Raw genomic sequence first — 8,490 nt, forward strand, 5'->3', positions numbered from 1 at the left:
ACTACCCCTCCTCCACACCTTACCACCACATCAACAAGCTCTAGTATAATAATAGCAGATAACATGTGAAAGAGCTGCAAGGTATAGATTCTATTTAAGAAGAAGTTCTTAGGGAAACCCAAAGTCAATAGGGGAGACAAAATCAAGGACACTAGAGGAATTTGAAGCCTCTAGTACCTACAGCTATAGCACAGAGGACTCCAGCTGAGGTCTGGTTATTGATAAATCCATTAGCTGGAGTTTCCTGATTGACCTTTTCAAGCCAGGGATACAAGGAATTGGGATAACATTCTGTGAAGGTCCATCCCATCCTAAAAGGGTCTTTTCTAAAAGCCTTGCAAAGAGGAGTCAGCCTGTTTGTATTTCCCTTGGGTGCATGGGGACAGATCATATTTAGAAAAGAATGTGGGGGAGTGAAGGCTGTACAATTGACCAAGGTAGAGGTGTTCAGTATGACTGGGGAAAGACTGAAATGAAGTATGGGACCACTTGGTCATAATAGCCTGATAGGTAACAAACATAGGCTTATGGGTGTAATCAGCAATAACACTTGCGATTAAAGAGAAGTTGGTGGGCTTCCTTGGTGGCGCAGTGGTTGAGCGTCCACCTGCCGATGCAGGGCACAGGGGTTCATGCCCCAGTCCAGGAAGATCCCACGCGCCGCGGAGCGGCTGGGCCCGTGAGCCATGGCCGCTGGGCCTGCGCGTCCAGAGGCTGTGCTCCTCAACAGGAGAGGCCACAGCAGTGAAAGGCCCGCGTACCACAAAAAAAAAAAAAAAGAGAAATTGGTTACAGATAAGACCAAGGGATGTTCAACATCATGAACAGATCAGAGTTTCTGGTGACAGATCCAACAGTCAGAAAGGTTTCTCCTTTTTGCAATAAATTGGGAAATGCATTGGGATAAGAGCATTATCCTTCTCTAAGAAAGAGAGGGAGAAAATAAGGTAAGAAGCAATGGTGAGAAAAGGATGTACAGGCCTGGTCCAGTCATCTTGTGAAAGCTGTTTCCTTCAGCTCTTGTCTGCTTTGATTCTTGGAAACCTTCAGTTTGAGCTCATCAGTTGGTGTGCAGGTCCAGTCAGGGTTTAGGGCTTTCTTTTGGGTGGTGGTGGGCAGGGGGGCCGGGGGGGCAGCTTTCTTTGGATGAGACACATTGATCCAGGAGTCAACTCCTTGAAGTTTGGCAGCACAAGAATTGATCAGTAACACTTGATAAGACCCTTTCCAATGTGGCTGAAGAGAGTCTTTTTTTTTTTTTAACATCTTTATTGGAGTATATTGAAGAGTCTTAATGGATATGTCTTTTCCATAAACAAAATCTCCAGGCCACAAAGTATGGTGTTTTGAGGTCTTCATCTCCTGGGAGAACACCGTGGAAAGATTGCTCTACTAAAGCATGGTTATTTTCAATGGATGAAATACTGCAGTATATACTTTGTAATACTGAAGTATACCTCCGTTTATTAGTTGTGGATCAAAGGAAGCGGGAGCTAGATGTATGAGGAACCCAGCAATTATTTCACCCATGGTGAGAGTTTATGAGTTCCAGTCGGGGTGGATCTGAGATTTAGAAGGACCAACAGCAATACTTTTGCCTGAGGTAGTTGGAGGGTTCCCACAAATTTTGCCAGGTGAGTATTGATGGTGCCATTTGTTCCTTTGACTGGTCCTGAAGACTAAGGATGATATGCACTGGGAAAATGCTATGGACTGGCTAAAGACCACAGACTTGTAATATTTAACTAGTAAAATAGGTTCCCCAGTTGCTATGGAGTTCAGGAGGGGTTCCCCAGGCAGAGGTAAACTTCTCTAATAGTATTTTAGCCACTAAGAGGCAGTAGCTTATCTACATGGAAAGGCTCTGACCCAGTGGGAAAACAAACAAACCATGACTAAAACATATTTATACCCATGAGACAGGGGAAGTTGTATAAAATCCATCTGCCAAAACTCGAATGGTCTATTGGGCAATTTAAAGTGTTTGGGGGCAGTGCAGACAGTTTCCCAGGAATGTATTTTGGACAGACGGGCATGAAAAGTAGACATTTTGTGCAGCCTTATTAATATTTCCTCACCGGTATTGATTCATAAACGTTATTATTTTATCCACAGACCAATGGTTTAATGCATGTAAAGTTATCAGTAATGGGAATTTTAGAGTCTCTGGTAAGACCAGATTATTTGGCCCAAACAAGAGTTCTCTCTTTTTATAGAACCAAGTTATTAGATTTCCAGTATTGTTTTTTCCTTTTCTGAGGCCAATTGTTGGGCACCTCTAGTCAATTTTTCTAGATTATTATTGGGGGGAAACACCACTTTGGACCATATCAGGGGTTTGATTGTTGGTCTTATGCATGTAAAGTCATCAGTAGTGGGAATTTTAGAGTCTCTGGTAAGACCAGATTATTTGGCCCAAACCAGAGTTCTCTCTTTTTATAGAACCAAGTTATTAGATTTCCAGTATTGTTTTTTTCCTTTTCTGAGGCCAATTGTTGGGCACCTCTAGTCAATTTTTCTAGATTATTATTGGGGGGAAACACCACTTTGGACCATATCAGGGGTTTGATTGTTGGTCTTTTGAGAGCAGCATTCTTGGCAGAAATATCAGTGGCATGGTTTCCTTTTGCCTCCAGGGAGTTGAGTTTGGAATGTCCAGGGACCTTAATAATAGCCAAAGCAGCTGGTAGGAGTATGGCATCTAATAAATTTTGGACACAAGAGCCATTTTAAATTTTATCCTCATTAGAAGTAAGGAAACCTTGCTGTTTCCATAGCATTCCAAAGTCATGGGCAAGCCCAAAGGCGTGGGCAAGCCCAAAGGCATACTATCAGTATAAATGTTTGCAGTTTTGCCCTTAGCTAAAGTGCAAACCCGAGTATATAATTCAGCCTATCGGGCAAAGGTAACCAAAGGCAAAGGTGCTGCCTCAATAACTTCAAAAGGAGTTGCAATTGCATATCCAGCACAAAATTTACCATTTTAATCCTTTAAATAAGAACCATCAGTAAAGCATGAAAACTCAGCCTTAGGGGAGTTTCCTGTAAATCATCACGAGGGGTCAAAATGTTATCTAACAAACAGTCATGAGGTGTATCGTCTGCAAAGGAGGGAAGAAGGGTGGCAGAGTTTAAAGCTATTACAGCAAGAAAGAGTTATGTGGGGTACGGTTAGCAAATGGATTTTTGTAGGAGGTGAGATAACTGGCTGAAAGGTGTTAAGTGTGAAGAGAATTCAGGAGGCTTTCTACTGTATGGAGTACAAAGATCAAGATCGTTAGAGGGGAGCCCATGACTATTCTTCAGTGGCCTTAACTAAAAGGAGGGGGCTGGAATAGCTCTGAGGCCAGGGGTATCCACATGCCACAGAGTCTACCTGCTGAATGTAGTACCCTATGGGGCAACGGTGATACTCATGTTTGGGGGTAAGTACTCCAAGACTGTTTCCCTCCTCATATAGGAAGAGGAAATAGTGAAGTTGATGATTAGGGTGTCCAAGGAAAGAAGGATTATCAAGCTTTCCCTTAAGGTATTAAAAGCTAGGTCAATGAGAATTCAGGAGGGTTTCTACTGTATGGAGTACAAAGATCAAGATCGTTAGAGGGGAGTCCATGACTATTCTTCAGTGGCCTTAACTAAAAGGAGGGGGCTGGAATAGCTCTGAGGCCAAGGGTATCCACATGCCACAGAGTCTACCTGCTGACTGTAGTACCCTATGGGGCAATGGTGATACTCATGTTTGGGGGTAAGTACTCCAAGAGTGTTTCCCTCCTCATATAGGAAGAGGAAATAGTGAAGTTGATGATTAGAGTGTCCAAGGAAAGAAGGATTATCAAGCTTTCCCTTAAGGTATTAAAAGCTAGGTCATCCTGATTTTCCCAAGTAATCGGGTCAGGTTTGGTGTTCCTTAGTAAGGCATAAAAAGGCTGGGTCATGAGAGAAAAGCTCAGAAACCAGTTCCCATAATAGCCAGCCAACCCAAGGAAACCTTGTAGTTGACATCCAATTTGGGGTTTTGGTAAGTTCCAGATGCCATGAAGCCTATCTGGATCAAGGTGCAGCCCTTGTTCTGAGATCAGGTGCCTGAAATAACTTGGGTTGGAACAAACTGCAGTTTCTCCTTAGAAAGGTTATGCCCCTTTGAGGCTAAAAGCTTTAACAGGTGGATGCTGTCTTCCTGTGAGGAGACCCGAGAAGGGGAGCAGAGAAGCAAGTCTACATATTGCAATAAAATAGTCTCTAGGAAATTTTATATTATCTAAATCTGTTTTTAAGGTTTGTGAGAAGTAAGAACAACTCTCAGTAAAACCCTAGTGCATTACTGTCCAGGTGTATTATTGTTCTTCCCAAATAAAGGCAAATAGATATTGACTAGCTTTATCCACAGGGATGCTAAAGAAGACGCTACATAAATCAATCATGGTTAAAAAAAAAATTTGCTTTCGATGGGTATGAAGGCTAATAAAATATGGGGATTAGGAACAATAGGGTGACAAGGGAAGACAACACTGTTTATAACTCAGAAGTGTTGGACCAATCTCCACCCTCCACCACTGGATGTCTTTGCAGGTAAAATAGGGATGTTGCAGGGCCTAGTACAGAAAATAACGAGGCCCTGGGTCTTTTAGTCTTCTATTATCAACTTAATGCCCTGGAGGGTCTCTTTATTTACAGAGTATTGACTGATTCTGGGGAGAGGCTTTGAGGAATCTATTTGTACCTTAATGGGAGGGGCACTGGGGATTCTGAAAATATCAGTTGAAGATTTTGCCCATAAGGAGGGCGGTAGCTGATCCGTTAGGGACAAATGATTAGTGTCCTTAGAATTAGCTCTAGTGCTGCCAGAGACAGAGCAAACAAAATATGTTAAAGGGTCAACTGATTCACCCAGTCAGCTATTTTGGCTGTTATCAAATTCTAGAATTATTTCCTTCTTTTAGGAGAAAGAAATTCCAGGATGATATTTTTCTAAGAAATCTTGGCCCAATAAATGAATGGGGCAGAGGAACTAAGGAGAAAGGGGTGATTATCTCTTAGAGGGCTTAAACAAAAGGGGATGGGTTTAGTAACAGAAATCTGTTGAGATTTATTTGAGATCCCCACTATTTGAACCATTTTAGTATTCCAAGGTAGGGGCTTTTTAATAACAGTGGGGTTGAGCAACAAAGGTGTAGCTCCAGTTCAATAAGGACAGAGAGAGATTTATTCCTAATCTGGAGAATAGTTTCTCCAAGTCAATTAAGGGGGAAAATTGAGAGGAAAAACCTGTAATTCCTCTCAGTCCCATCACTGGGAGTTAAGAGAGCACAGGAAAGGCTGGTTAGAGGGTTGAAGGTACCTGGAGTGCTTAAGCTTCTAAGCCTTTCTTCCAATGTCCTGGCTTTTTGCAATAATGGCAAAGACTGGGAAGGTTTTGTTTTTGTTTACAAGCCTCCATTTGCTGGAGTTGAAAACTGAGGATTTTAGTGGTCTTCCTTTTAGTTGAATCATCTAAGGTGTGGGCAAGCTAGTCTGCTAAATTTACTAAATCTGGAATGGACATAGTTTCTCATTCCAACCTGGTCCTTTCAACTAGAAGAGAAAGATCCTGGTTCAGCCCGTTACTGAACACAGAGTTAGAGGCTACCCAAGTGGGTTCAACATTCAAAGGAAGACCAGAATTTTCTTTAAAGAAAATTTAGAGCCAGGTATGATAGTCATACACAGGCTCACTGGGCTTCTGGGTACAAGCCTGAACTTTATTCAATCGACTGGCTTTGGGAAAGCCCTAGGAATTGCCAAATGGCATCACCTGGTGATTCCCTGAGCCTCATTATAAGATAAAACAGCAACAGCAAGGGTTTGTCTCCAGGTCTCCGGACCATCCCAATTAGTAGTTTCATCCAGTGTTGGGCCTGGCCTTCGCCAACAAGCATCTGAACTAGCTGATATAAGTCAGAGAAACCAGAAACCAAAAGTAAGTTTGAATGACTATATTACATTCCTCAGCAATCCTGTGGGGATCCTCACTTACTCTGAGAAAATTCTTTGACTATGGCACATAGTTCAGCTTTAGTCCAGGGAACATAAGAAATTAAGGGTTTAGCATTTGGATCCTCAGAGGATCTGATTTTAAAGGGGCAGGTTTTAATAGGTTCAGGAGATGGGGAGAGAGGGAGAGGTTTAGAGAAAAAGGGAAGTTCAGTGAGAGAATTAGAATGAGGAAACAAAGGTATAGAGAAGGGGAATGGTGCAGAAGGAAAAGAAGAATATGGTGCTGAAGACAAAGAGGAGGAGTAAAAGAGGTCTCAGAAGACTTTTTCATTTTTTTGCAATTGTTTGTTTGTTTTAGTTAATTTAGAAATGATATTTTGTAAAAAGGCAATTTTAGAGTATTGAATGCATTTGGAAGCCTCCAGGTACCATTAAAATACACATCCTATTCGGTTTAATTTTAGAGCCATGGTCTTCTATTTAGTTCTGAGAAAAACAAGTTTGAAGAGGTCGAAAGTTTCCAAAAGTGACCCCTGGAGTTATAAACTATTTTTGGTTAAGCTGGTCCACTTAGTTAAAAATATGCAAAAGAAAGGACCACAGTTTTTGAACATAAAATCAGCTGTGGTCCCAGAAGGAGGACTCTTGAGAGAATTTAGAGAATTGGGGTCCCATACTTCAAAACCAGAGGTCCAGAAAACAAATGAGTACTCACCAAAAGGGCAATGCCTTCACAAAAACAAAAACAGATCCCAAATAAAGTTGGAGAGCTCAATCAAAAGGAGGGAGTTTGGGGCTTCCCTGGTGGCGCAGTGGTTAAGAATCTGCCTGCCAATGCAGGGGACATGGGTTCGAGCCCTGGTCTGGGAAGATCCCACATGCCACAGAGCGGCTAGGCCTGTGTGTCACAACTACTGAGCCTGCACGTTTGGAGCCTGTGCTCCGCAACAGGAGAGGCCACGATAGTGAGAAGCCCGTGCCCCACAATGAAGAGTGGCCCCCGCTCACTGCAACTAGGGAAAGCCCTCGCGCAGAAACGAAGGCCCAACACAGCCAAAAATAAATAAATAAATTTATTTTTTAAAAAATACACAATTTAAAAAAAATAAAATAAAAAGGAGGGAGTTTGAATCTAAGAGGAGACTTACCGAACCAAAAGGAAGTGGGGAGCACAAGGAGATCAAGTGGGTACTGTGCATGATTCCAGGAATCATTAATTCTTCAGGGGTTCATCTTCGGATCCCCCTTCTGACACCAAGTAATGTTAACCTTTAAAATAAAAAGGTAACGGTTTAGCCAGCAAAATCAAGTTTATTTGGGAATAGCACGTGATTGCAATTTGGGCCATGGAAACTATGGCAAACCACAGTTTGGAGAACAAAGGAAGGAATGCTCTTTTATAGAGGAAAATAGGAAGTTGGGAGGGGTTGTTTGTTTAAAAGCTCAATGGAGGAGAGAGATTTCAGGGTTGTAGCAGTTTCTCATCTGCTGGGTTATTTCTAGGCAAGAAGAAAATCTTCCTTCTTCCTGCTGTAAATTAAGCTTCTTCTGGCTGGGATGTGTAAACTAAGCTGTGATGAGAGGTATGTGTGTGAAAGCTCCCCCTTAGGGCTTCCTAACTCCATTTTGTTTTGTTTTATTTTGGTTTTTTGCGGTACGCGGGCCTCTCACTGTTGTGGCCTCTCCTCTCCCGTTGCGGAGCACAGGCTCCGGACTCGCAGGCTCAGCGGCCATGGCTCACGGGCCCAGCTGCTCCGCAGCATGTGGGATCTTCCCAGACCGCAACTCCATTTTGAATGAGGTTTTCCTTTATTCATTTTCAAAATATATATATATCAAGTCATTATGCTGTACACCTTAAACTTATACAGTACTATATGTCAATAAAACTGGAAAAAAGATCAAAATAAAAATATTCATATCTGGGACTTCCCTGGTGGTCCAGTGGTTAAGACTGTGCCTTCCAATGCAGGGGGTGCAGGTTTGATCCCTGGTCAGGGAGCTAAGATCCCACATACCTTGTGGCCAAAAAACCAAAACATAAAACAGAAGCAATATTGTAAGAAATTCAATAAAGACTTTAAAAATGGTCCACATCAAAAAAAAAAATTAATATCTGCCAAGAAGTACTAAGTCCCTCAAAACCTTATTTTATTCATTATCAAATGCCACTTGGTTAACTTTTAAAAAGGTTATAGACTATAATTCATGCTTTACGTTATTATATATTTCCTGCATATTCTTTTCTTAAAGGTTAAAGGTCTTTAGTAGTTTGGGATTTCTGTCAACTCAGACACAATATTCTATGCATACATTTTTTTTTATTTACAAATTTCATCTTCCGTGCTGTAAGGATTACTAGTGATGCAAAAAAGCAAACAAGAGGGCTTCCCTGGTGGCGCAGTGGTTGCGCGTCCGCCTGCCGATGCAGGGGAACCGGGTTCGCGCCCCGGTCTGGGAGGATCCCGTGTGCCGCGGAGCGGCTGGGCCCGTGAGCCATGGCCGCTGAGCCTGCGT

At 42.3% G+C, this 8,490-nt stretch overlaps 1 long non-coding RNA gene across 4 annotated transcripts in view; it reads right to left on the reverse strand.

Annotated features, from left to right (window-relative positions):
* LOC114486312 (uncharacterized) overlaps nt 1-8,490 on the reverse strand; it is an 88,275-nt gene that overhangs the window by 33,100 nt on the left and 46,685 nt on the right. For all 4 annotated transcript variants that reach the window (XR_003679863.1, XR_003679861.1, XR_003679865.2 and 1 more), the window contains one exon: nt 7,122-7,242. This is a non-coding gene — a long non-coding RNA (uncharacterized lncRNA). The remainder of the gene's footprint in view (nt 1-7,121; nt 7,243-8,490) is intronic.

Source organism: Physeter macrocephalus, chromosome 5 (assembly GCF_002837175.3).
Source record: "Physeter macrocephalus isolate SW-GA chromosome 5, ASM283717v5, whole genome shotgun sequence".
Taxonomy (NCBI): Eukaryota; Metazoa; Chordata; class Mammalia; order Artiodactyla; family Physeteridae; genus Physeter; species Physeter macrocephalus.